This window comes from Nomia melanderi, chromosome 6 (assembly GCF_051020985.1).
Source record: "Nomia melanderi isolate GNS246 chromosome 6, iyNomMela1, whole genome shotgun sequence".
Taxonomy (NCBI): domain Eukaryota; kingdom Metazoa; phylum Arthropoda; class Insecta; order Hymenoptera; family Halictidae; genus Nomia; species Nomia melanderi.
Window position 1 is genome coordinate 9,101,725 of NC_135004.1, and position 27,419 is coordinate 9,129,143.

A 27,419-nucleotide genomic window follows, 5' to 3' on the forward strand; every position below is an offset into this window, starting at 1 on the left:
AGCAATTCAGCAGAAGAGCGATTCATACCTAAATGAAGCCGTGTGTCTCTAACGTTCCTATAACCATGGGTTTCCGCTTCTAAAAGCGATGCACCACCTACGCGAAGATGAATTTAAGAAACGTTTGCCCAGTTATAGTGAGAGTTTACCAATTGTTACTATAATTAATTAAGATAAGAACCAAGATTAGGATAAGTATTGTTAAGAAGTTTTAAATATTCTTCAACATATTAAATAATTACAATTCAGATAAAAAACACATCGCATAGAAATTTCAGCAAATAAAATATTCTTACATTAATAATTTGATGAGGAAACTAAAATTTGTTGATTTTTTACCTAAAATATCCTTTTAACGAACATTTACTTGTTTTTCTTTCTGTTATACTCTACTTTAAAAACAAACAAATAATGTACATTAATTTCAGTTTCACACATACGATTAAACATAAAATTATTTATATCATTTACTCTTTAATATCTGAAATAGTATCTGACTTAATACTTTAAAACCTTAACTTACAATTAGTATAGGAAATAATATTTCTCTAGCACAATATTCCAATTACCTAATACTTTACTCAAATAATATTTTAATTAACAATCTAATCGAGGATTCTTCCAAGATGACTTCAAAGGAAGGAGACACAGAAGAAGAAATACCCAAGGAAGAAATAAGAAAATAGACGAAGAAGAATGTCCAGTTAGAAGCACAAGAAGAACCAGCCACCAGCATCGAAGGAACCGTAGAAAGAATCATAGTAAAACACCCACGCAGCGAAGGAGCAGATAGAAACACGGCGAAGAGAAATAAGACAAAATGATTTTGCGTCTCCTCCGGAGGCAACGACTACCAATTCCATTATACCCATCAACCGCCAACCCACCACCCAGGGAAAAGAGTATTTAAAGTGACGTCACGAGGGTGAGCCGAAGGGAGGAGGCGGATGCTGATGAAGGAGAAGAAGAAAACGCAGAAGAAGAAAACGAAGAAGAAGAATAAGAAGAAGAGGAGGGAAAAAAACGAAGAGAAGGTTCGCCTGTTCGAACAACTAGAGAAACAGAGAGGAAACTAGGAAAGTAGTCGACGGTGGGGGACGAAGATTCTTTAAGACGCTCAATATAAATACTAGAGGGGGTTGAGAAAAAGGGTTGCTTCCCTTCGGGCCGACAACGCAGGCCGGAGCGTGTACACTCAAGGAAGAGCATGGAAAAGAGACGGCCGCGGCCCGAGGACTGTCCGATAGAGCGGGACGCAGCGCGACGTGGAAGAAGAAAGGTAAAGAGGATGGAAAGCTTGGCAGGATAGGTGGTGGATTCGAGGGGAAGGGGTGAGAGAGTGAGAGAGAGAGAGAGATAGAAAGTGAGACAGGGTTCATGGAAGGTGGAAACGGAGTCGGAGGGGAGGGAGGGCTTCTAGAGAGAGGCAGAAAGCAGACGGAGGCAGAAAGGTGGGCGGATTGGAGGGGAAGACAGGGCCTACGGGGCTGGAAAACTCACCCCTTTTCTTGCTTACCCTCGCTCGCTGTTTAATTGCATCTTACTTTCGAATTTTCCGTGTGGAGCTATCGATCGAGACACGCGAAAGGGGGTTCGTTTGCGTCTTATCTCCGACAGCCCTCGTCGTCTACTCTCTCTCCGGCCTTCTATCTCTTTCGCCCTTTTTCTCTCTACTTCCCTCCGCGGCACCAGACCCGTTCCTTTGCTAGTCTTCACTCCCCCTTATCCAACTTACCCACATCAACCCCTATTCCCAGAAAGCGCGGAATATACTCCGTCCCGCCTCGGCTCGGTCCACCCACACCTCTCCGCGGACTGTTTAAAATTACACGTCGCCGCTGCGTGTGCTGCATGCCACCCGCCGCCCACCACCTTCGACACCACCCTCGCGTTAACGCTAGATTTACGGACATTTGTTGTGCGCTTTGTTGTATACTGCTTCTGGGAAAATATAAGGGTTGCACGAAATAATAGAAACACTTGGTGCATTCGAAGAATTTTTTTGTCTGTGCCGTGGCACTGAGAGTCCCTGTGAATGAAATCGTATAAGTCTTGAGTAGCGCTTAGCGGAACACGATGTCATCTTTTGCGCGGAAACTCTTCAACTGTTTAGTTTTGCGGCTGCTTATCCTAGCTACGCAATGTAGGAGTTATAAGGAGTGTTTGTATTATTTTGTACAGTCTTTAGAGATGTCCATTTGCATCTTTGAAATTAGCGTTAGAAACATAGAAAATTAGGATAGATGTTCGTATAATTGTATTAAGTAAAATCGATATAAACTTATACCAAAGCATGCTTATGAAATTTAATATCCGTTGAATTAATGGGTTCGGTGAATCTAGTCTTCATTTCGCGATGTTGGTTTTGGAAATTGCAGCTCGATGTTTTGTTTCGTTGAGGTTTTGTCTACCGGTGTCGAGAGATTATTGTTTTAAATGGAGTGTTACCAGCTTTTTGTTGATCGATGTTTTCTACAAGAGATCCTAGAAGCGTAAATTTGGATAATAGTGGCTTTGGCGGGTAGAAGATGGTTATCTATGTATATCTAGTGCAACGCTGGTCCGCTGCGGAAAGAGATTTGTGACTTCAGAAGTTGGCGAAGACGCCTCTCAGAATTTCTGTTTTGGTGTGTTATTCGATTAAACGAGTAGAACATTAATTTGGATCCTGTTGTAGTTCTTCCTTGAAGTATATTTTAGTTTTTACATTCAAATAATACGTTATCTTGTTAATGAATAGAATTCTACATAATTATATCTTATAAGTATAAACGTACTTAACTTGTTGAACTGAAACGCACGATGTATGCTTAATAATTAATATTAACAATTACCACAGGATTAAATGTCTGCCTAATCAATGTAACTCCACATACAAACTTCACCAATAACTGCAAACCCAAACAAATAACAATTTTTTCGAAGTAAATATTATCTTCGTTTACACTAGTGTATAATTCTTTTCAAGCTTCAATTTTTATTAACGAATAACTTCAAAAATACCCCAAACTATTGACAACATAAATTCTTCAATCAACAGAAAATTTCACTAATTACCATAAATCACCGTTTACGATGCCCTCTATCAACAAACCCACATCAGAAACCTCTACGTTCGCTCTAATGCGCGCCACGCGCAACAAGACTTACAACATTCGACGGCAAAACAAAAATGGAAAAAAAAGAAGCAGAACCTCGCACAGACATGACGTTCGTATCCGATATCCGTGAAAAGCGAAACGGAGCGTGCTGTGCCGGGGTGGCGCCCGATGTTATTTTCGCCCCTAGATTTTTAATCAATCCGTCACTGGTAGGGTAGAGACGGGAGAAGGAGGGGGGTGGTTTCTTCCTTAGTTCCCTTCCTCGCCTCGTATTTAAAACCTCGGGGCTGATGAACGCTTCTCATGCCAAACAGCCTGCTCCTCTCTCCGGCCCTCCCACCGTTCCCTCCACCGCCGATTCACTCACCCCCCTTCCCGCCCTGTTCCTCCTTCGAACCCGAGATCCGCCGGTACACGTACATGTGTGCACGTGAGCGCACGTTCACCCTTCGCGTTTCTTCTAGCGACGTAAAGAGGACGAGGGGCCTAAAGGAAGGGGATGAAAGAGAGACAGATGGTGAGTGAGAGAAAGAGAGAGCGAGAGAGAGTGAGAGAGAGAGAGAGAGAGAGAGAGAGAGAGAAAGAGAGAGTTTCGTGTCGACGAGGCAGGGGATGAGAAAATCACACGGGGTTATTTCATAAGTGTGCAACGCATCACGTGTACGGCTCGCCATCCCCCGCCTACCTTCCCCAGCGCTGCAATATAGGCCGGGGACAATCAGCATTTCGAACGATTACTTAGTGACGGCCGGCAGACAGAGAGGTGTACAACCACGTGAGCATTGCGTAAATAGCGGGCAGGAAATGCGACCGGCTTACCGGAGGCGGGCTTCGTCTTAATTTCGTGGTCGATGTGTGTTCCGCGAATGGAACCGCGCCGACGCCGGCGCCGACGGCACGAGGGGGACGTATATACCTTTCACGTCAAACGGGAAAACGCTCTCGCGAAATTTAGCCAGTGACGGCTTTTCACTGGTTCCACGTGTATGCTCTTGTATGGCTTTTTTTCTATTTTTGTTCTGTTTTTTCTTTGTTTGTTTTGATCGTTTCGTTTGTATCTTTGATTCGCCGGTTTGTTGTCTCCTTTTTTTGGCAGGGATGCAACAATAACGGTTGGATCGTTCTTGGGAACAATGAACGGCATGTGTGAAGCTTGTAACGGACGTGTGGTGGGCAAAGCGTCGTGCCGCGCTCGTTCCTGTTGCATCCGGCGCGATTCAACGAGTGAATGATCTTTTATACGGCGTTTGTTCGGATGTTGCTCTATGATGCGGGAACCAGGCGTCTCGCGTTGTTTTGGCCGCATTATTCGCTTCTTTTGAAGCTGCGATTCGGTTCTGCACGGAGCTGCGCGCGATGCCTGGGTGTTAATTAGCTTTGTTTGGGAATTGTTCGTGATTTTAATTAGAAATATGAATTATTTGACTGGTTGCATGTAATGAATTGATTAGTGAATTATACTTTCGTTGATGTATGAATATTAATTAGCTTTTTTTTTTGTAAATTACTTGCGACTGTCGTGACATTAAATATTAATTACCCAACTGACTGTATATTGCTGGATAGCACTTTCATTCGTGGATGAATATTTACAAATTATTCGTGATTGCCGTGACTATAAATATTGATTATCCAATTGACTATATGAATTTAATTCATGCGACGTTGATAGATGTTATGAACGTATAACCTAATTAATATTATGTAGTCTCTAGATTCATAGTAAATTTCTACTGGGCAGATGTGAACCTTAAATTTCATTTAGGTTAACTGAATTCGAGTTTCTTAAATTCGGCGTAGATCGATATAGGTTACAACTTGTACGTATTTCTATAAAGAATTACCTTGCCAGAAACTCAAATTGAGCAAATTAAGAATCGTGACGCGGTAATGCCACAGAATCATCAGGCTGAAGTCAAGTTGAACACAAGGTCAGATCATATCGACTAACTACCAAGGAAAGAAACAATTTTAATCAAACCAAGTCGAGGACTATGGAACTTGAATAAGAAATCTTCGATCCAGAAACTCGAGTTCGAGCAAAGTAGAACCAAAGAACTCGAATCAAACAACACGAAATTTAAGCGTAAACATTCAAGTCTTAGAAAACCAGGATTGAGGATCTCGAAACAATTTGAAGCAATTTTTACTAAAATCGAGTCAAATCTGCACTTATAAACTGAAAATAGATCAATTAGGGATTAAGGAACTCGAATCAACAGAATCCATGATCAAACAACAAGTTCAGTTAAAGATTTAGAAATCTAACAAACCTGCTTGAATTTTCAGTTGTCAGCATTTGAATCTAGGAATTCTAATATTTGAATCCTTAAGCCTAAGAAATGTCCAGCTCGAGTCCTTAAATTTGAATATCGCTAAGTCTGGTTTTCTGGGACCAAAAGTCTTTAAACTTTCATCCCTGGGTTCAAAGTTTGATTTTTGAAGAACGTTCAACATTCTTCATATTTGGATCTCTAGGTCTGAGAATTTTTAGCTTGGATCTTTGGTAAATGAGATCTTAGCGTATGTACTCATTGAATGTGGGGGTTCTCGAGCATGAGTCCCTTGGTGAGAAGAAAATCTAACTTAACTCCTTGCGGACAAGACTGTTTTAAACTTGTAACATTTACTTTCATAAAAAACTGAACTTTCATTGAAATTATAAATACTAAAGGAAAAAACGACATGTCAATCTCTTGTCAGATGAATAATTAAATTTTTCATTTGTAGTTTTCGATTTTAGATACCGAAGCTCGAAGTCTCCATTACGACGTTCAACCGTGGAGGGTTAATTTTTAAACTTCTAACCTCGCTGAAGTTGGGTCTGAAGGTTGTAGTTCACCTGATTCAAGTTTTTAAGTCCTTATTCGATCAGATTCGAATCTTTAGTATTTTAGCTAAATTATGGTCGTATTTTCTTGAATCAGATTTAACATGATTTGAATCTGTCTAATTTAAATTAATTCGACTTGAGTCTTTCAGAAGTAAAATAATTCGATTCAAGTCTTCAAGAGCTAAGTTGGTTGATTTCGAACTTCTCGTTTCTGTGCCTGTTGGATTTGAGTGTATAGAACCTAACTTTTAGTCTAATTTGAGTCCCTCCGTCTTTGGTAGTTCTGACTAGTGTCTTTGGGTTCTGACATTGTTCAATTCCAATATCTCGGACCTAATTTCATTTAAGTTGTGTCCATCATTTCTATGTCGGCCCGACGCAGTCTGAAAGGTGTGCACTGATCTAATTCGAGTCTATCGATCTCTGTTTGCCAGGTTCGAGTTTCTTAGTCCTACTTTATTTGGATTTGAGGTTCTGGTTTCGAGCTTTCTCTCATTCCCACAATGTCACTCGACCTTGGATTGATTAAATTCGAGTCGGTGGGTCACAAATTCCGTTAGTGGCAGTGTTTGAATGTGATATTTCAATTATATTATATTTTTGAGTAAATCAATAAGAGAAGTAAAATCGGTAAATAATAATATTAGAGAATATTAAATAATTTCTCACTGAATTTAATAGTTTATTATTTACTATTTATTATTTATATATTCACGGATGATCTATATTATCACAACCCGTGGGCAAAACCAAATTGTTCTATACTAAAAAGTACAATATTTCTTAACAATGCTACAATGAAGAATGCAACACTTTTACGTCTATTCTAAAAACTACTTTTTCTTAAGTATTTTCCAGAAAGAAAATTTGAAGCAGCGCGACAGACATGTACCAATGTAGCTCTACTCAAGAAAAGAAACCTGAATAAAACCTGTTACACTGTCATCTCATTTATAATTCACTAATATTAATAACACAGTAACAAAAATTTTATCTAATTCAGTATCTTCAAATCTACCTATAGAAATATAAATAGACACAAACATCCGCAATCTATTTATTATTGAGTTTAATAGTAACAGCTGGAAAAATCAGATTTCGTTCCATCCCCTTTAGACATTCAACACCGATGCCTCTTAGGTAACCTCCTTCTTGTTCGAGCATGTAACAAGTCTTACCTGTCCTCCACACGCATTGCCGGGTTGTCCACGTAACTGTTTGCAAATCAATTTCAGAAAATGCTCTCGACGGTCTCTGAGCGTATCCAGTGTCTTTTATTTTATTAGTCTCCCTTATTAACAGACAGAGATCGCTTGAATTCAGGGTCGACTTACGTTATCCGCTCAGACAAGGAATTATCACTGCACGGTTCTGTTCAGACAAATAAAAAATGTAGTGTTCATGTTATTCGTTCAGACATCCAATACTAGTCAGCGTATACTTTTCTCTTTACCATTTAAGTTGACAAAACAATTGGAACACTACCTAATCATCATAAAATCATAAGTAGAAAGGTAGTAATATTATTGCATCATTAATTAAAAGTTCTAATAATATAAACATTCTTTAACGCGTTGATTATCGAGTCAACACTCATCCCAATTTTGTACAATTGAAACAATTATATCAATGATACAGAAATCGAAAAGTTAAGATATGCATTCAATAGATCACCGAAAAAATTCATTTTTCAACAATGCTGTGTCACGAATTCAGATGAGATGCTAGTCAAAGTGGTAAATGTGTAAAATGAAAATAATTGATGAAAATGAAAAACAGTTTACACTGTTTAATTTCTAAGTCGTTGTTACATCTAAATCCTACTTGACTAAATAAATCTGCTGCATACGGTGGTCGATAAAGTATTTAATATCGATATATTTGAAATAGAAATGGAGATCGTGGATTTGTGTTATAATTTTTATGAAATATATACATATTATTTCCATATGTTCCTCAAGGATTTCAAATATCTACTATCAGATGACTACAACATTTTCATTGTAAATGTGGTTTTAAATAGTTTTGTGGACCAGTGTATAAACATTCGTAGATGTTTCATTGCCGTGTTTGATCTAATAATATAAATCGACCTTTATCGAGCCGAGTTCGGGTCGGAATAACAGCGCTCGGTCTGGATTTTTAATTCGTACATGTGCGAGGAACGAACGCACGCAAGCGTTTCCTCGCGTGCCTGACCCGACGCCTCGCGTGTAATTTCACCCCTCCGCGAACTCCGTGCGCTGGCTGGCAGTCTTACAGGCTTACCATTACACATTTAACGTATGCGTACACCATTAACCTTCCTCGACCTCCTCCGTCGACTTTGATTTCGCTGCGCGGTTCGTTTGTCGGACACAATTTTCGTTACACTTACGATTGTACGCTTTAGACATTTTGTACGTTTATTGGGGCGTGAAGAAATATGGCAGATGATTAAGTTAAATTAAATTTGTTTAAAATCTACTGGTGTTTTCGTGGTTGTGGAATTTTGAAGTGTTTTGAAAATGTAACAACTGGACATGTAGTGTAAATTGCGGAACGCATCCATTTTAAAAAAGGTATTAACAAAAGAAAATTTTAATTTATATTAATATAATACGAGAAACATGGTAACACTATAATACTTTTTCTCTTACTTCTCATAGTTCACATACATCTATTTAAATTAGCTATTATCATCTATTTAAATTAGTTATCCTAGAATGTTTCGGAAGATATTGCAAACATTATTAATTTCACTTGCTGTAATTTTATTAATAAAAGACGACGTTACTCTGAATGCATAATCCTTCAGAAAAGATGTTCTTTCGATGATATTTGAATTTCTCTAAATTATCCAGCACATCTAATCAATAATAAATTATTTCGTTTATTTCAGTTGTCAGCTGCTGGATGTCAATTGAAGTATCTTGTATATCTTACTCAATTGGAAATCGATCGATTCAATTCGATTAAAACTACGGGATATAAAGCGAGCGCTAAAATGGAATGGACGATGTCGGATATAAAGTGGTACGGGAAACAAAGAAAACCAGATGTCGACGAGCGAAATCGTAAAAACGCGTTTCCGGAATGGGACGAATCACGGAGCATTCTTTGTAGTTGCGACGGGCATCTTAGACGTGGGATTACAGTATTTCCTTGACACAGACAATGGGGCTGGAGAGATGTGAATTGCTGATGCATGACACAGACCGCAGTCCACATCCGGCATCATCGACCGTCTCCTGCAAATTCAGATGGTCTGCCTTCCCAGCTTCCTTCGATCATCATCCGTTCGCTTCCAGAGCGTTGCTGAAGCCAAGGACGTTTCGATTTTCCCAGTACCCCAGGAATACTCCAAGTGCTGGGAGAATACTCCAATTATACAGGAAACAAACTTTGAATTAAAAACGAGAGGGAAGTTTTGTGATAAAAATTCAAGAAGCCAGTTCAATGGTTTCTACACTTTTATTTCAATTTTACCTAGGCGAAGGATATAATGCAAGGGCCACGAGTGACCTGGCATTGGCTGGGCTATAATTAACCCTTCATCGATGATGTTCTATGATTCGTTTCGTGACTTGTTTACTTGTTCTTAATAACATGCTGGTAGAAATCCTATATTGTTGAATATTAATGAATATTTCTCTGCAATTGATACGAACCCAAAGAAATCTTGATTTGCTACCTTCAGTTTATTAGGCGAGAGGTTAATTGTGACCTCTAGTTTCATTCGACATTCGTTCCATTTATTTGAGAACATTTGATACACATCAAAGTTGTGTTCAACGACATTAGTATTTTATTTATCGCACATACAATACGATCATAATATTACAAATAAGTATAACAAGAATCAGTAAAGTCTATAATGATTAAAATAAAACTGTCACTTTCCTCGACACAATATTACAATCAAATCACTCCGAACCAAAATACGTCCCTCCCTTCCCTCTCCCTGAACTCACCAATTAACCCCATTGTTTCTCCCGCCATTCTTCTACCCCTCTTTCTCCCTTCTACCAATCTTCTGTACATTAACCAGCCGATTTTTAAACGGAACAATAAGGCGGGAATAGAAGCCCGGCAAAGTAAATTAATTTCCGACGTTTATCCGCGTCGAGCGAGAAAGAGTGAGAACTTTCGACAGACGGGCAAAAACGCACATACACACATACATACACACATACAAGAAAGAAAGAAAAGCGAAAAGGAAAGAAAAACATGAAAAAAAAGGAAGAACGTTGGACCGGGCGATACTTTCAGTGGAAGTAGCAGCATACCGGCGTGGAGAGGCGGCGATGGCAGCGATGGCGATGGCGGGGGAGGGTAGGGGAAGGGTGAAAAAAATTCATGTCATACTCGAGTGGTTTGCTCGAGCCGAATACTCTATGCGCTTTACTGCGCTCTACTGGGCTCCGGCGGGCTCCACTTCGTCAGAACAACGAAGGTCTTGGTTAAATCCAAAAGCGGTCTATATAGCCCGGGCTTCTACTGGCCGCACCAAAGCGAACGTATTGCGGCATCAACAGTCAGAAACGTCGCGGTCTGCCAGACTGTGCACAGATCGCTGCATTAATGCCCATTCTTTTCGAGTCTCCCGTTAGTATTTCTTTTCTCCCTCACTCCTCGCGTTCGCCCGTTTTTCTTTCCTCCTTCCGCCGGCCCGTTGTTTCCTTTTTAACTCGCTTCCCCCTTCCCCTAGCCCCGTGTTCCTATCCAAATCGAACTAACCGCGATACCGGGGAAAACGCGCGCGCGAACGCCGTCGACGTTAATGAAAGCGGGATACGGGAGACGAGCGAGGCCCGGAAAAATAAATCGGGAGGCGTAATCGTTGCCGATATTCCGCGCGATCGCCTTGATTACGCGGGCTTTCACGTTTGATCGAGAACGCGCGCGCTCTTTGTGAATTCTCCCTTCGCGGCGAATCGACTGTCTTTGCGCTCGATAATGTTTCTCCGGGTAGAACGGGTATATACTGGGGTTGCCCACGTTTCTGGGCACGTCGGTTTTTGTCTGCGACGCGGGCACGCTTTAGTGTGCTAATTTTTGCTTGTTGTGAGATGCTTATGCTGTTGGAAGGTTTTATTGTAACTCGAGGAGCAGGATTAATGTTTCATTTATAGTGGATTCGGTTTCAGTTGGGAATTTGGTGTGTAATTGTTAGGCTGGATAAAAAGTTTTGATGTACCCTTTAGGGGAAGGATTTCCTAGGCTTTTTAAAAATAGTTGACTGTGACTGATTGAATTGAGGATTATTGAGCTATGTTTTATCGGGGATGTTTCTATCAGTTTTCGGTGTACTTATTTGTGATATTTGTTTCTTTGAATAATGTTTTTAGTCGGTGTTTTAGTACTTGTTTGGAAGATGTATGAATTATACTTCGTTTCTGGAAACACTGTTGAGCAATGGAAGAATTCATTTTGTTAATTAAATATCAAATGGATATATCAAATAGATATACCAAGCTTTGTTAATGTGAAACAAATTTACAGATATCGTAACAGTGAGTGTACAACACTTCGCTATCTATTTATAATATTTCTTACGTTTCATTCATATTTTTGTTACGTTCTTAAATTATAGCACTAATTAGCGTAACAAAAAGTTTACCTTAAAATTGTTTCTTTAATGTAATTTTTATTGTAGTAGTGTTTTCTGTTTTATTTGTATGAAATTAACCATTTAGACATTGACCCGAATAAGTTTTAGATACATCAATATTTGTAGGAGGGTGGCTAAAAGGAATAAAAATCTTTGTTTGGCCGAATCGCTTGGGGCTACAATCCACCCCACGAGTACCCTAAAAGGTCCAAAATATCTTAATTATCGTTTAACTCATTCTTTAATCCTTTTAGTAGGGGTGAACTGTTGCACCACTTTATAAGTCACTAGGTAAATTGTAATAAAATATGTAGTACTAATTCGAATAATTATTAAATTTTTTATTCAAGTTTTGTTACATATTTGGTGTTCATACTAACTGTGAAACATTACAAGCAGAAATTTAAGACACAAGAATAACAAAAAAAGTTCATACAACCATATTTACACCGGATATGACCTTGTTTTCAACTTACAGATTTGTGTTGCAATAATTTTTTTCACAGTTAGAAAACATAGTCTGATATCGGTGTATTGTTTGTTCGAAGTATTCGAAAGCCATAAAGTCAGAGTACTGTTTCAGAAATATATGACTAAATAAACAACAAGAAAAACAAAAAATACAGAAATAAATGTATTGAAGCTGATGGTGGTTAGTTCAAGTAAATAACTGTTTCTTTAAATAACTCCACACTAACGTCGCAACGTTTTTTTAATATTATAATATTGTAATATTAAGATTAAGTCTATTGTTAAAACACGTCTTACGAAATCAGAAGAAACCCACTGTACTACTGAGGAGAGAAAAGTTAATGTAAGATTGCAGACTGCATAATTATGTCAGGAGAAACCGTCAAATACTAACTTCTGTTCATCGCATGTAGTATCTCTTGGCGAAAGGCTACGGATAAGACATCAGAACGGTAGAACGGACCTTCACCTCATTTTTTAGTCAAAGTCAGCCATCATTTGTGTCGGAATTTCAATGGAAAATGAAACAGACGAGACCGGCCAGTCCTGTGTCCTGCTCTGTTCTGTGACCTAAATCCATTGGTCGTTTTTAGGAGGAACATTTGTAACATTTATTAGACTCATCTTCAGTAATTTATTAATAAGCACAAAGATATAAACAAGGTAATATTAAACATATTAGCCAACTATATCTTCAAGAAAGATTGGATTGGCACTTTTACAATTGTGCGTCAAAATCAATTTGTCGTAAGTGTAATTATTATTTATTGTAAAGGCATTAAGGAACTTTTGTTGAACTGGACTTCTTATTGACTATATTATTGTTTTATACAAATATGCTATTTTGATAATATAGATCATACAATATGATACAAAAATAATTCATGTAATTTAAAAAAATGTCAATAGTGTTGAAATTTCAGAAAAATGTTTGTTCTTAGAATGTTTGTCCCTTTAGAACAATAATTTTTTTCAAATTATTAAGAACAATGAATTTTAGTATTAAGTGATTCATTGCGTAGCACTGTATAGAATCTTCTGCAGCAACCTAATATTTGAAGAACATCGATAAAACAAGGGAACAGTAGAAGTAGTTTTTTTAACGTAATCGATAACTAAAAATATCTTCAATATAAATAGTGTGGGTCACTGTATTAATGATATCGATTTATTCTACATTGTTATTACCTTCATGAAATAAGAAATAATATTAAATTTTATCAGTCAAAAATGTTTTCTTTTTCTATGATTACACAGTTCTATTTGTTTAAAAATATCTACCTTTGTTTTTGCTATGAAAAAGATTAATAAAATTGAAATCTTAGAGAATATAGTCTCGAAGAAAAATGCTCTCTATTATAATATTTGTCCTTTTAAGATCAGTGTTTATTTGTAAATAATTGCAGTAATATTAATAAATATTTTTTTCCTTAAAAAGTCTTCTATACCATTAACAATAATGAAGACATTATAAGTTCCAGTCTTATACAGTTCACCCTGTATAACAGTGACTCGGTAGCGATGCATGCCTGACTTTGTCTGACATAATCCAGTACTGAAAATTCGTAATATTACGACAAACACTTCCATAGACATTATTAAACAAAAGAGATTATGGTTTCCGAAATCAATTTCAAACATCGATCTCCACTATACAAACACAATTTTAGTATAATATTCATATAAACCTTTCTTCAAACCAATATTTCCTATATCACACATTTAACTCCTTGGAATATTATTTAATTTTGCTACTAACCTCATGCAATATTTGATTATCAACAATTTGGAAGAAATGCGACAGAAACTTCCATTCTACTTCAAGTGGAAATTTCATTTGAAGATAATACATTGATAATAGCAGAATAATTGTTTGCTTTAATCTGTAGGCAATGAACAACACTGATTGTTGTCCAATTAGTCCAGAAATGTTCATCGCGAGTCTCGCTCGTCATTGTACGGCAAGTGGTTAACACCGTAATTCAACGAGAAAGATTAAGTTCGATACATCAGCATTCCATAATTCCTTCGTTAACGTTAAAATTCCAAAACAACTACGAAAAAGATTATCACCAGTACTTCGACCCCTCCAACAACATGGCAAACTTGCAGACAAACTCAGTAACCCATCAAAATTAACATACATCAAGGATGCAATACCAATCCAATTAACCAATGACACATCAATTTTTCCCTCGAAACGTCACCAAATCCCCCCAGCCGGTCCACGCGTTAATACCGTGCACAAACTTCGATCTAATATCCTTTCCGAGTAAGATCGATCCGCGGCGATGTAAATTTCTCTAACCGTCCGGCGGTCTGCTAAGATTCGCGTCGCGGCGTTGCACGGGGCGGGCCGAGTCGCGCTGGGGACTGCGGTTCGGAAAATTACGCGAAACAATACTGTAAGTCCCGTCCAGGATTTTGATAATACAGGCCACGTTCTCGTGAATTTCCGAGACCGGTTGACCCGAGGCCCGGGGGCGAGCTTTCCGGCTGATCACCCGGTATGGACACACTTATACGCGCGTCTAACACACGGTCCCAAGACCTGGGGGATAGTAAGTCCGTATGAGAATACACTACGATACATCGGTGCTCCCGGGGGTGTGAGGCGGGGAGGAGGTCGGGCAAGGAGAGAGAGACCAGGCAGATAGAAGCAAATACCGATGGGGTGGAGAAAGAGAGGAGAGCAACCGGGCTGGAGAAGGAGAAAGGGGTCTGCGCGATGGGATGGATGCTACACAGTACGCGGACGGTCTTAGCGGTATCTTGGCTCCCTCGCTGTCCTGGGGGCGAGCGGCTAAATACCTCAGGATTGTTACTATTGCCACCCCTTTGCACCCTCTCCTACTTCGCCCAGCGGACCACCCCACCCCAACCCCTTTTGATAGGATGGAATGGGTTAATGCTATTGATTCACGTGCACAAGGTGCTTCGGTAGAAGCGGTACCGACGGCCGCCACTGTTTGACAGTAACGGATCTACCCTTGTCCCTCTCTTCCCGTCTCCCTCTCGCTCTCGGTATTTACCTCTGTCTGTCTCTCTCTGTCTTTCCTTCGTTCGCTTGTCAGCGTTCTGAACTGAAAAGATTGTATGATATGTAGATGCGAGGTGTAGCTGAGTTGTGAAGGGGTGTGTTGAGTTGTTTTTGGTGTTTTGTGGTGTTTAATGGGAGAGTAGGTTCGTTCGGTACGGTTTACGGTACTTCTTAATGAGTATCTTTCTTTAGTAGATTCTGAATTGTCGTTTCTGCGTTGCTTAATTTTTGGTTATGAGATATTCTTTTTGGTAGTATCAATTTTTAATGGTGAGACGTGTGTAGTATTAAATATGCATTACTTTGAATAATTTCCGGGCTCAGCATCGCTTTGAAATAGAGTTTGTAAAGTATTTATGTTTTTAATTGCAGTTTGAAGGAATTTTTTTAAACAGAAGTGTTCTCATTGAACACGAGCAATTTATTGTTGATTAAGAATTGGTGTTCAATATGAAAGATATTATTCTTGGATTATTACATTCATTCGGTTAGATTTAGTATATTCTTTTATTCATTAACGAAGTACAAAATTACATTCAATAAATTATATAACCTCTTACGGCCATCCCCAACTTTAATTTTATAAAATTTCAAATCTACATTCTTAAAATTCGATCATGGTTTTGTATAACTGAACTTATGTATATTTGTGCTTAATATTTCATTATAATACATTCATCAGAACGAATAACATTGCTAATGGGATATCTGTCACAGCTCTGTATCTTATCTTTCCCTCCCTTTTTCCTCTCTTCCGCGTTACCGGATGCTTAGACGAATATTGGCATCGAGGACCTTGTACTTTTCGTTTCTTTCTCTCAGTAGAGTTCGGAAAGTCCGGTTAGGATACCGCCGTTTAAGTGTCCGGCGGAACGCTTTGGAACGGGAATAGTCCAGCACTTTGACTTTTACAGCGGAGTCCGATGTGGAAACTTTTGGGTTACCGGTTCCCCCGTCGCACAGATATATCGATTTATACGTCGGAATTAAGTAGACCCGTTGTTACAGACAGGATGGGACACTGCATCATTTAATTGGGTCATGTTGCTCGTGATGCACTGTTAACTCTTAATGAACTGGTTTCTTTTTTTATGTATTTACAAAATAATGAAGTTTGAATATTTTGATGTTAGATGGGTTTTATTTGATCAATTTTTTATTTTTATTTTAATGATGATGAAATTTATATAGAATAAAAGTTTATTTTTTTTTTTTTATTTTGATTTCAAATATGTGCATGAGATGAAATTAATCTTTAACACCATTTATTTAACTCCTTCGATTAGTAAGACATGTTCTTCAGTTTAATAAGATAATCAATTTACTTGAATATACGAGAACAGCGAATTAATAGTAGTGGGTATTGTTGATTGTCTTGATAAGATTGTACAAATATTTATACGAAACGATCATTGGCCACTCGTGTACGTTGTTAATGCTATTGAACTGTATGCGCAAGATGTTTGAACATAAACGGTGATAACGTCTGCGAGCATTCTGACCAATTAATCCCCTTCCCTTAAATGTGCTATACACGTTCGCTCAAAGGAACAGTATTTATCGTGTCCTATATTTCGGAAGTTACTACTTAAATGAAACAATCGATTAAGCGGACAAGTACGTAAGAGTTTCGTGCAGTGAACTATCAATACACCAGGGCTCATTATGTAAATGTCAATTGAAGCAAATTAATTTAAACGGATTTAAATCAATTAGTTAGTTACATCAGTTTCTTTCATCGATGATGTTAATAAATAACACGATTCGTTAATATTAATTATGAGGTCTTAATTAATTCTTGTTAAACTTATTACTTTATTGGCTATCAGTAATCAGATTCCTTTTCTTAACGAGTTCGCATAATGTAAATGTAAAATTAAGCACTCGTGTTGCAGATTGAACAACAAAATATTTAGTAATATATTAGAAGTTAAAAATAAATTTATATTATATCATTAGTAAAATATTATTATTCGTTGACAATTATGTTTATTTTAATTAATACCACTATGGCGAATATCTGTCGATCAATTCTTGTAACCATCAACGCATTTGTGTTCATTGAACTATTGTCCAGCAAGTGCTAAGTAGCCAGCTTCAAATAAAGAACTAAAAACAGACTATTTTCTTTTAAATTGTGCACACAATATTTACAATGGAACACTTGATTAATTGCTTTACATTTTGAAAATAGTATTTTATTTCTAAGATACTGAAAACAATGTGACTTTATTTTGAAATAATTCTATATCCAAGAAAGAGTAATCTAAACAATAATATTAATGAATGATGTATGCACTTTGTTACACACAAATAATTGTCCTATCGCAGAAAAGTATTTTAAATATATATTTCAAATACCATATTAAACTCTCTTATTTTATAATCATTTGCTACGTGTTATCTTAAAAAAAATAAATATTTTATCAATTGAAATATTTCTTCATATTTAAACTATTATTTTGTCAGAATTTAATAATGTAATTAAATATGAAAGAAATATAATTGACACATGTTTCGCTAATATCACGTTCAATTATATTATTCATTGGGTACGAAAGCGAGTGCAATATGCATCTGAAGTGAATGACAGGCAAATACTGTAGTACTTCCGAATCACATGAATCAGAAATTCGTTTTATTAACGGGTAACGCGTTCGTTATTGAAGAACAATCAATTACCGCCTTTTATGCTGATCTCCGTCCCGATTTGGCCAATGAGGAGCCCGTGCCGTCCAATTACGATAATGAGACAACCTCGTCGTTACGTTCACCAATAAAGAATTAAGCGTGCCTTATTGACGACTAAATGAACGATGCTACTCTTGCTGGGATATCAAACCGTGGAGAAATCGGGTAGAAGAGAAAGATCACAGACTATCCAGTGCACGTGTATATGTACTATTATACTCGGAAAAACCGATATTTAAAGAAAAGACTTTTATATTAACCCGTTGCTTTATGATTTTGTTTATTAATAATTTTATAGTTAAAATAACAATTATATGTTCGTTGCAAGTATATATTTATTTAAACTTCAGTTTACAAAGTAAAAGTAGTAAAAATAATATTACCCTTTAACTGATTATTAACTGTGGAATACTGGATTATTGAAATATTAAATGTGAACTGATAATTTAAACGAAAATAGACAATAGTATAATATTATCGATCTTAGTTAGAAGTAGAAATGGTTAACGGTAGACAGGGGCGTTATAAGTGGTCAAGTAGAAATAGTTGTCAAGAGACAGACATTTACTATACATGTGTAGACATTTTCCAATTTTTTTGAAAAATTATTAGTATTAATAGTAGAATAATTAAGTTTTTATTAATTTACTTCTTTTCACTAAAGATATAAATGTTACCTTGAGATTTTTTCAAATATTAAACATAACGTTTAGTGCCATAGTTCGAAAAAGTATTGGAAGCTAATATATTATAAATTCAAGATAATATTTGTATCTTGATGAAAAGAGGAAATAACGAAAAGTAATTATCGCCTTGTACGTCATTCTTAACATTATACACAGAATTCGTTTGACATGATCTTATACATAACAAATAGTTTTCAAGTAATTTAAGGTGGTTGGATTAGGTGACTCACCCTGTATAACAGAAGACGAATCGAGGTCGTGCCAGATGCTACGAGAACAGATTCGCTTACATCGTTTTCATCCGGAACTTATTCTCACACCATATTAACATATTGACCGCCATAGGTTCGCCATTAATTAATGCATGAACATCCCACACGCATAAGAATCTATCAAAGAATAAATACACATTTTTGCTTATGAACAGAGTTATGCATAAACAATAATAATATCTAATAATTCTTGCCTTGAAATGTCAAGTCTAATGCATAACGAAGATTTTAAGTAAAATTCAATAAATATGAATGTTTCTCGGCTTATATCGATTAAAAATGAACATTGGGAATAATTACTTTTTTATAGAGTACCATGGTAATAATTTACGAAAGAAGTGAAATCAAATGCATAGCATGATATTATAAAAATTATCTTCTAATATAAAAAATCAATTATTTTAAGTCATTAAACGCGATAATGAAGACACTATTTGAGAATATTACAATTTTCATACATATCCTAAGAAGTTAATAAGAATGTCCTTACGCAAATATCATGATACATCCTGCATCAAAATTGTATCATTTTCTCTATAACAAAAACTACAACATAGAAATAAAAACTTCTCAATTCCCAATATCTCCTTTCTATCGTATCTCTTAATCATCTCCTATCCTCCCTTCAATTACCTCCCTAAAATACCCAACCCTTCCCTCAACCAAAAACAACATTATCCCCCTTATTGTAAGGAAATCCCTACACAATCCAAACAAAAGAAACAATCCTATCACTGGTTCAAACAATTTCCCAAAATCACCAAAGATTTCAATAGCCGCCAAACTACACGGAGCCACACAAAACCCAGAATCCCAAAAAGACAAAAACCGAGACAGACATCAAGGAAGAACCGTCGCGCGAGAGCCGGGGGTGGCACGGTCGAGGTAGCCGTTAACCCCTCAGCGACCAAGGTCATTCTTCTCGGGCTCTAAAAAATCTGTAGTATATTTACTTATTTATCGGTATTGGCATTACTTTCAAACAATAACCTAAACGATTGCTAAGCATAAATAAACATAACAAGCCCCGGCAAATAAAATAACAAAGGATCTAATAAGACTCGATGTATGAGAAAACAGCAATCCATAAGACGTACGGTTCTCGCCACTCTAGCCATTAACACCAGGTTTACAGAGCCCGTAAACCTAACGAACATCAAATTTTCCAAAAGCCATTTGCTAAAAGTTCCCATCCCTATCGATCGACGCAATTACACGAGTACGTATCCCAATACCCCGCTCCCGAATCTCTAATTACCAAGCTCCGCACAAACAAACCTCCACTTCTCCAGGAGCAACGGAGCAAAGTGTACAATAAATGTCCGTAAACCCAGTGTTAAAAGTGAAGCCCCGACCGCGGGGGGTGTGCATTATCGTGACGTGTAATACAATATGCAGATAGATATTTGCAACTCGTACACGGCGTTCCCGCAGGCAGCAGGCGGCCGCCGCGCTCCGGCGCTGCCCCGCGCTGCTCTCGGAAGTGCGATTGGAGGGAAGGAAGATGCCAGGGCCCCCGGTTGTCTCCGTCTAACGGACCAAGCACAATATCCCCCTCCTTCTCGCGCGTTCTGCGGCCGGACACGAAGAGCGCGGCGGCTGAGCCAGAGGAAGAGAGAGAGAGTGAGAGAGAATAAGAGAGAGAGAGAAGGAGCGAGCGCCCAGCCTTAAGGACCCGGCGAAAGTAGAGGACGGCAGAGGCAGGGTCCGGAGGGGGTAAGAAACTGTGAAATATCGATTAAGTTTGCCAGTAAGACAAGGAACGTCCGCGAGGCGAACCTGCGAGGTGGGAGGGACGATTCCGAAGGTGGCGGCGGTGGGTGGTCAGGGAGAGGGGAAGGTGATATGAGCATTGTATCGGGGAATTAACGGTACTCCCTTCGCTCTCTTACCCGAACCCCCACCTCCGGCAACCGCCTCCTTCTCCGCCGACCATCCCACCCTCTCTCTCAAACTTACGCCAACTGCAGCCTCTCTCCTTCGCCCGTGCATCCTTCCTCCGGGTTCTCCTCCTTGTCCGTCTCTTACCACGGATCCCCATGCCGTCTTTCGAATTCCGTCTCGCTCCTTGCCTCGGCGTCCGATCGTAGCGTCTCGCTTTAGCCCCGGACATTTCTCTGTCTCGCTATAATATGTATGTATGTACGCGGACCGCGTGCATGTATATCTCTCTGTACATGTCTTTCCGTCTTTCTCGCGGCACGTCTAGCTCTCCCGTTCGCCGTCTTACGACTTACCTACCTCCACCCCCTGCTGCCCCCCGCGAGCTACACAGGCCACCTTCGTATTCGCCTCTGCCCAGCACACGTCCCAGATCGGCTCCCGAGCAACCCTCTATCCGACGCTCTCTCGGTGTGTACCGCCAGGACGAACGGCCGGGCAGGCGTTGGGCAGGATCGGCGCGCGGGAAGGGGGCGGCAGTAAGGGGCGCGGGGGCGGTGGAGAGTGACTAGCTCGAGATAGAGGGATGCAACGGGTTGCGGGAGATCCGAGAGCGTACACCAAACTACGGCGAGCCTCTCGCTCTCCTCCTCGACCGCGTCCCCGCGGTTTCGCCTCCGATCCTTTCGTCTCCCTTTATCATCTTTACTGGTCATCGGTGCGCGCCGCTCCGCGCGCACCGCGCGTCCTGGACATGTCCCTCTGTTATCTGGACACTCCGCAAGGGTGATCCGGAATTGCATGTCGAGTACATGAATCACGCGAGGCGGGAGCCTTGCGAGAGAGAGCGGAATCGATAAAGTTTCGGGGAAGGATTTCGATTGTCGTGTACCCCGCGCGCCTTCGGCCTTTCCGGGATGGACCCGTTCGCGACTCACCCCCCTCTGGCGCGATTCATTTGCAGGCGATGTTGCGCGGACGGACGGTTCCGTTTTTCTTACAATTAGTTTCATGGATGGTTGATTTAATGGGGTGAGCCGGGGGAGATGACCCAGATTTTTTAACAAAACTAATGTATCATAGATGTTATTGATACTTGATAAACAGTGAAATATATTTATGAAAATAGATGTACCTGTGTGAGAAGAATAGTTATATAAATCTTTATACAAAATTCGGTATGCTAGTCAAGAAAATTGGAAATATTTGAGAGTTTTAATGAGATTAAGCCATCTTCATAGTAGAGCCATTTCATTTGGGAGTACCTTACTAGTTAGTAGAATTTTATGAAGATTGTTTACGTAAGGTTTATGCCGATTTTCCTTGTTGCAATTATATAACTTTGTATTCTAGTTCTCTGTTTTTACGGGTCTAGTTTCCAAAATCTATATGAATGACGATCTATTTTTGTAGATACATTAGAGTAAAGCCTACAATAAATGTTCAAAATCCTCTTATGAAAAGCAACAGTTTTATTGGTCGAGTAACTGGTTAATAATATACAGTAATACTTATTTCATAATTGGTCGTCGAATCACTGTTATCGCTTTAACACATGGCGATTATTGACAGTATAGTCCTATTAATGCGCTTCGCATGCTTGATGAGTACAGCTTGTCGTTATCCTCTTTGACAGGAAGCTCACATCGAGCCGGACTCCTCATTTCAGTGGAAAGGGTTAATAATCCGCTAGAGTGACCCGTTGCTCTTCTCCTGCGCTCGGATGAGAGTATTTTGTTAGATTCTTGGGTAGTCTAGGGGGGAATCGTGTCTTATCGGGCACGTGAGAAGTTGAGGGTAAGTATGGACTATGACTGGGAGGAATCAGTGGGTCGAATCTTGTTGGGATAGGGAATGGAGAAGAGAATAAGGAATGAGGTTGTTTTTGGTGGTAACGAATTGGCAAGAGTTATTAAAATAATTATGTACCTGTTATTTGGAGTATTATTGCTTCTGTTTAAATTAGTGGAAGATGAACTTCATTATTTACTTTTACGATCAGTTCTTCTTTTTTTCGTACGTTGAGTTTGATAAATTGCTATTGGATGTTCTTAACGTGTGAAGATATTTATTGAAAAGATTGCGGTATGCAATACAGTTGCGATGGTTTTAACTGCAGTTAAGGTTTGATTGAGCACGAAAAGCAAGATACGTCGGAAATGTTCGTTACTTTCAACTTGGCGTTTCATTCTGCTTGGAGAGTTTAACCTAAATTTTTACTTTAAATTAAAAATCTGATGAACAATTTTATATATAGATGATAACCGGGATAATTAATGGAATTTTGATGCAATTTCTTTCGTCAATGAAGATATTAAAACGTTTTTTAAATGAACTCAATCGGAATGGTTAAATAATATGAAATTCTAATAGGTGGTTACAGTCACAATGGGAATGCAGTAAAAGTTCGAAGTTGGAAGGATACAGTCGCCTATAATTGAAACGGCAAAAAAAATCGACTCTCTGATTTCGAAGTTTAAAGTTTCCACGGAGAAGTACATCTCACTCGTAGAACATTTTTCTTCGCGCTTTGGACATGAAAAAGGATAAAGTTGGAGGTAATCTGTGCGCAGTATTAGACATCATTGTATTCCAATAACGAATAAAAGGACAATGAATAGAATATTATACGAAAAAAAATGTACTTAGTAATAATGAATAATTAATTCATGACATAAAAATTCATTCCAATAACTACTTACTCGTTGTTTGTATTAGCGGCCGTGTGCGTTCTTATTCTTCTAAAATATTATATTTATAATAAACTGCTTAAACAAGTAAGACAATAATTTAGTTTCAGTAACGAACAACTACGATTCCAATGAAGAATTTAATTAGCAATAATTCAACCTATTTGCTTCAAATACATGTTTATCTAAGACAATTCGAATAACCCCATACACAAATTATTCTAAGCATAAATATACAATTCAATGACAGAAACGAAGAAATCTTGCAGTCGACAATAATAATTATTCTTTAACATTAAACATACTACGCCCGGTCAAATGACCGATACTTCAAAATTAAAAAATGTGTCTATAATTTTCCGTTGTCGTTAGAAATAAATAAAAATATATAACCTGTTTCTTATTATCCAACAATTATTTTATGCATTGTCTCCGTGTTAAATCAACAATCACCTATATTCCTTCCGCAGAAATACGATCAGCAGCTAAAGTGCCGGTACGTTTAGTATTAAACAAACAGTTCCACCCAACTATCATCGCAGAAACTAAATTTTAATACCTATACCACCCCAATCCTCAACAGCTCAATCACGATCAGCACCCCATACATCCTTACATCCGTACCATTCAAACCCATACACCGTCGCAATTCCATCCTCCTCTAGAACACAACATCAAACTCAGAAAAAGGAAGAATACACCAACAATGAACCTCAAACAACGAAATGACATAATATGCCAAAGCAAACAATCAAGAAAATCAGCCACATAGGACCACGCTACGCACGATCATCCTCCTGAAAGCGTTCGGCCCGGAGGAGCGCCCCGCGAGCAGTACGTATCCGCGGCCGGGCGCAGTTCTCACTCTCACGGGGCAATCTTTCACATTCTGCGCATACTTGCGCCCACCCAGGCCATTCCGCCGGATAGGTGGATATAACCGAGAGCCGAGCGAGCAAGCGAGCGAGCCACGAACCCGAGTCAAGTTCGAGCTACACCGTAGAGGAGAGAGCCTTGGCAGTTTCGCGGAAGCAACAAGCTGTTTATGGCTGCTCCTTGCGCTCCTTCCCGTATCGTCCTCTCTCCCCCCCCCCCACTCAGCAACCCTCGCGCTTCTCTTCAACGGTCGTCGGACAATGCCGGTGTTGTTGTTGTTGTTGTTGCTCCTGCTCCTGCTGTTGCTTTCTACGCGCTAGGATGTTCTCCGCGAAGATCGGTCCTCTCGCACACCCTAACTCACTCTTTCCGTCTATCTGTCTTTCTCCGTTCGCGCCGTGGGACAGGGTACGTTTCAGAGAAAGAGGACGAGGGTAGAAAGTAAGAAGGACGGCGAGCGAGGGTTGCGGGCGAGGGTCGCCGGAGGGGGGAGGGATCACGAGGGAGCCCTCCAGGGAGTAACCTTCAGCGCGAACAGCGTGCCAAGTGGCTGTTTACATCAATTTTATCGCCGATTCCTGAACCCCGGTGTCGGGACAGATTTCACGCGCTCACATCTCGTCGCGTCGCATAAATCGTCGCCCGCGCGCACGCCACGGCGCGGGACCGGGGAGACGATGAAAGGTAATGTCAGCGCCGTAATTCGCGTTCAGGGGCACGTGGAAGAGAGACGGTCACCGGGTGGCCCGTGAAATTGTGGGTTAGGTGTGCTTTAACGTACCGAGTTACCGGATGCATGATTGTTTTGGGGAAAATATGGATTGCAAGAGGTTTGTGGGTTTGAGCGCTGGCACCGGAGAGTGTATTTTTTATGGACGATTTGAAAGATGAATGGGAAACAGATTTCGGAGATTGTTTTTGAGTTGGTAATGGAATTGTAGTGACGGTAGTTGGATGTAAAAATTGAGTTAGGTTTCAGGAGATGTTCTTTATGAAATATAGACAATTTTGTAAATGCAGTCAAGTGTGGAATTTTTAATGACATTCGGTTATAACTCACTCGGGATTTTTTTATTCATTTTGATTAATTTTAGCTAACAGATTACACGTGTATTTATTCCTTCAATCCTTTTATTCTGAGTTACACATAAATCAATGATGCTGAGCCAAAAACGTTCTAACCTAATAGAATTTTACTAACAAGATTTCTAATCTCGTTAGTCTCGATCTTTTCATTTCACTTGCGACTAATGTAATCGGCGAACACTTCAAGCGATTGCGGTACATATGTATGTCTGCATTATTATGCAACTCGACTGAGTCTCTCAACTTAGATCTACATGTGTGTGAAACATTACTTCAAAATTAAATACCCATAAAGAATAGTTACGAAAATACACAAAAGCTTTTTATAACCGTATTTATTAGGAGACAGATATGGTGGGGTAAAGGAATTATCGGTTAATGGAAGAACTGTTGAGACTGACAGGTACAGTTATGCACAGTTATGTACACGTTTCGTCCTAAATCGTTATGACCAGAATTTGTCTAGATGACCCATTTATTGGCAGTGGAACATTCTATTCGATTAAGAACATGGAGGCAGTAGTAGATTCAAATACCAGTTCATGTGCATCAAAATTTTGTATTATTGGAACTGTTTCGAATAAATATTTATCTAAAACGATAACACTGATTGCATTCTTATTAGTCGAATGTTTTATCTTGGTAACAATCACTTATTCTTGACAATAAATCATTGATTCTATTTATTTAAATAATACGCTATTATCGTTCTTTGCTCTTATAAAATGATTGCCTATAATTAGTTCTGATAATTTACTTACTAATATGAAAAAGAGTTAATTACGAAATTTAATTTGAAGCGAATTATACCACAATGTGTAAGACACATAATTATATTAATGTAGTAGCTTAAGAAATAAATTCTTATTTCATAAACCCCAAGTATCTCTTATTTTATCGCATACTGTGCATTACTGTGCACTTGAATAAAATTCCATTGGTTGTTCTTATCTTTTTTCGATTACCCGAATAAAATTGTGTTCAAGATTGCGGGGATTACCTCTAACTTTATCCGGTTATTACATCCCAAGCGCAAAGAAAAGTGCTTCACTAGTGAGTGTATTTCTCGATTGAAACTTCAAAGTTTGGAGTCACTCTGTCGATTCTTTTCTATTTACCATTATTTTGACTACAGGCGTCTGCAGTCATACAATGTCAAACTTTTGTTGCATGGTTGTTGTTACCTGGAAGAATCTCATATTATTAAACAATTCCAATTAAACTCACTTTAACAATCAGTAAATATTTCAATTGACGAAAGATGTTTCAACAATATTCAATTAATGTTCCCATTCTTCAATGAGATCGTTCATCATATTTCCAATTTACGATAAAACTCTAAGTTAGAGTATTTAAGAAAAACGAAAAAGACCAGATTAAAAAATGTGCTGTTCTTCTACTCAATTGGATCTTCAATAAAACAGATTCAGCCAACAATTCGATAGTTCAACAATAATTTACCCGTCTCAAAAGAGGATAACAATCATTCTGATAATACGAAATTCTCACATAAAGCTAAAAATCGAACAAAAAATCGCACAGAAAAATGGCACCGAACGATATACCAAAACCAAATGTAATACAAAAGAAGGCCGCAGTGGACTTACAATCATGAATGTCGCAACGAAGAAAATCCTATTTCGTACTCGAGTAAGCCAATTAAATAAGTCAATTCCCGATGATCCTCATACACCAATCAAGCATCGATTAATAACTCGTAGAGACAATCGATTTCGATACCGAGCCCCCTAATGGTTTCCATTCGCTCGTGAAGGAGGTCACTCAAGTATCTCAGGTCTGGTTTCATTGATTACCATTAAATTAATAAATAAGTATCTAACGTTCAATCCGTTTCTTAATCCGCGAACCATTTGAAATATTAATTCCCGTAACGAGTAACATAAGTGCACCGGTCAACCCTCGTGAAACGAGAGCGGCTGACTTCTCGCTTGGTGGACTTCGTACGAGACCATTTCCGCGCGTGTATAGAAGGGATCTTGAGTGATGTAGATCTCGTATTCGTAATAACCGAGTGTAATTGTTATACCCGGGGGTCGGCTGGTAGGGAGTTATAGGCGGAACGAATCGGTTAGTATAAACGATTTCACGATAAGTAATAATGGCTTTCACGGATTTACTCCCAATTGATAGTCTCGCGTACGCTCGGCCCGCGTGATTACCATGTAATGCACAATTACC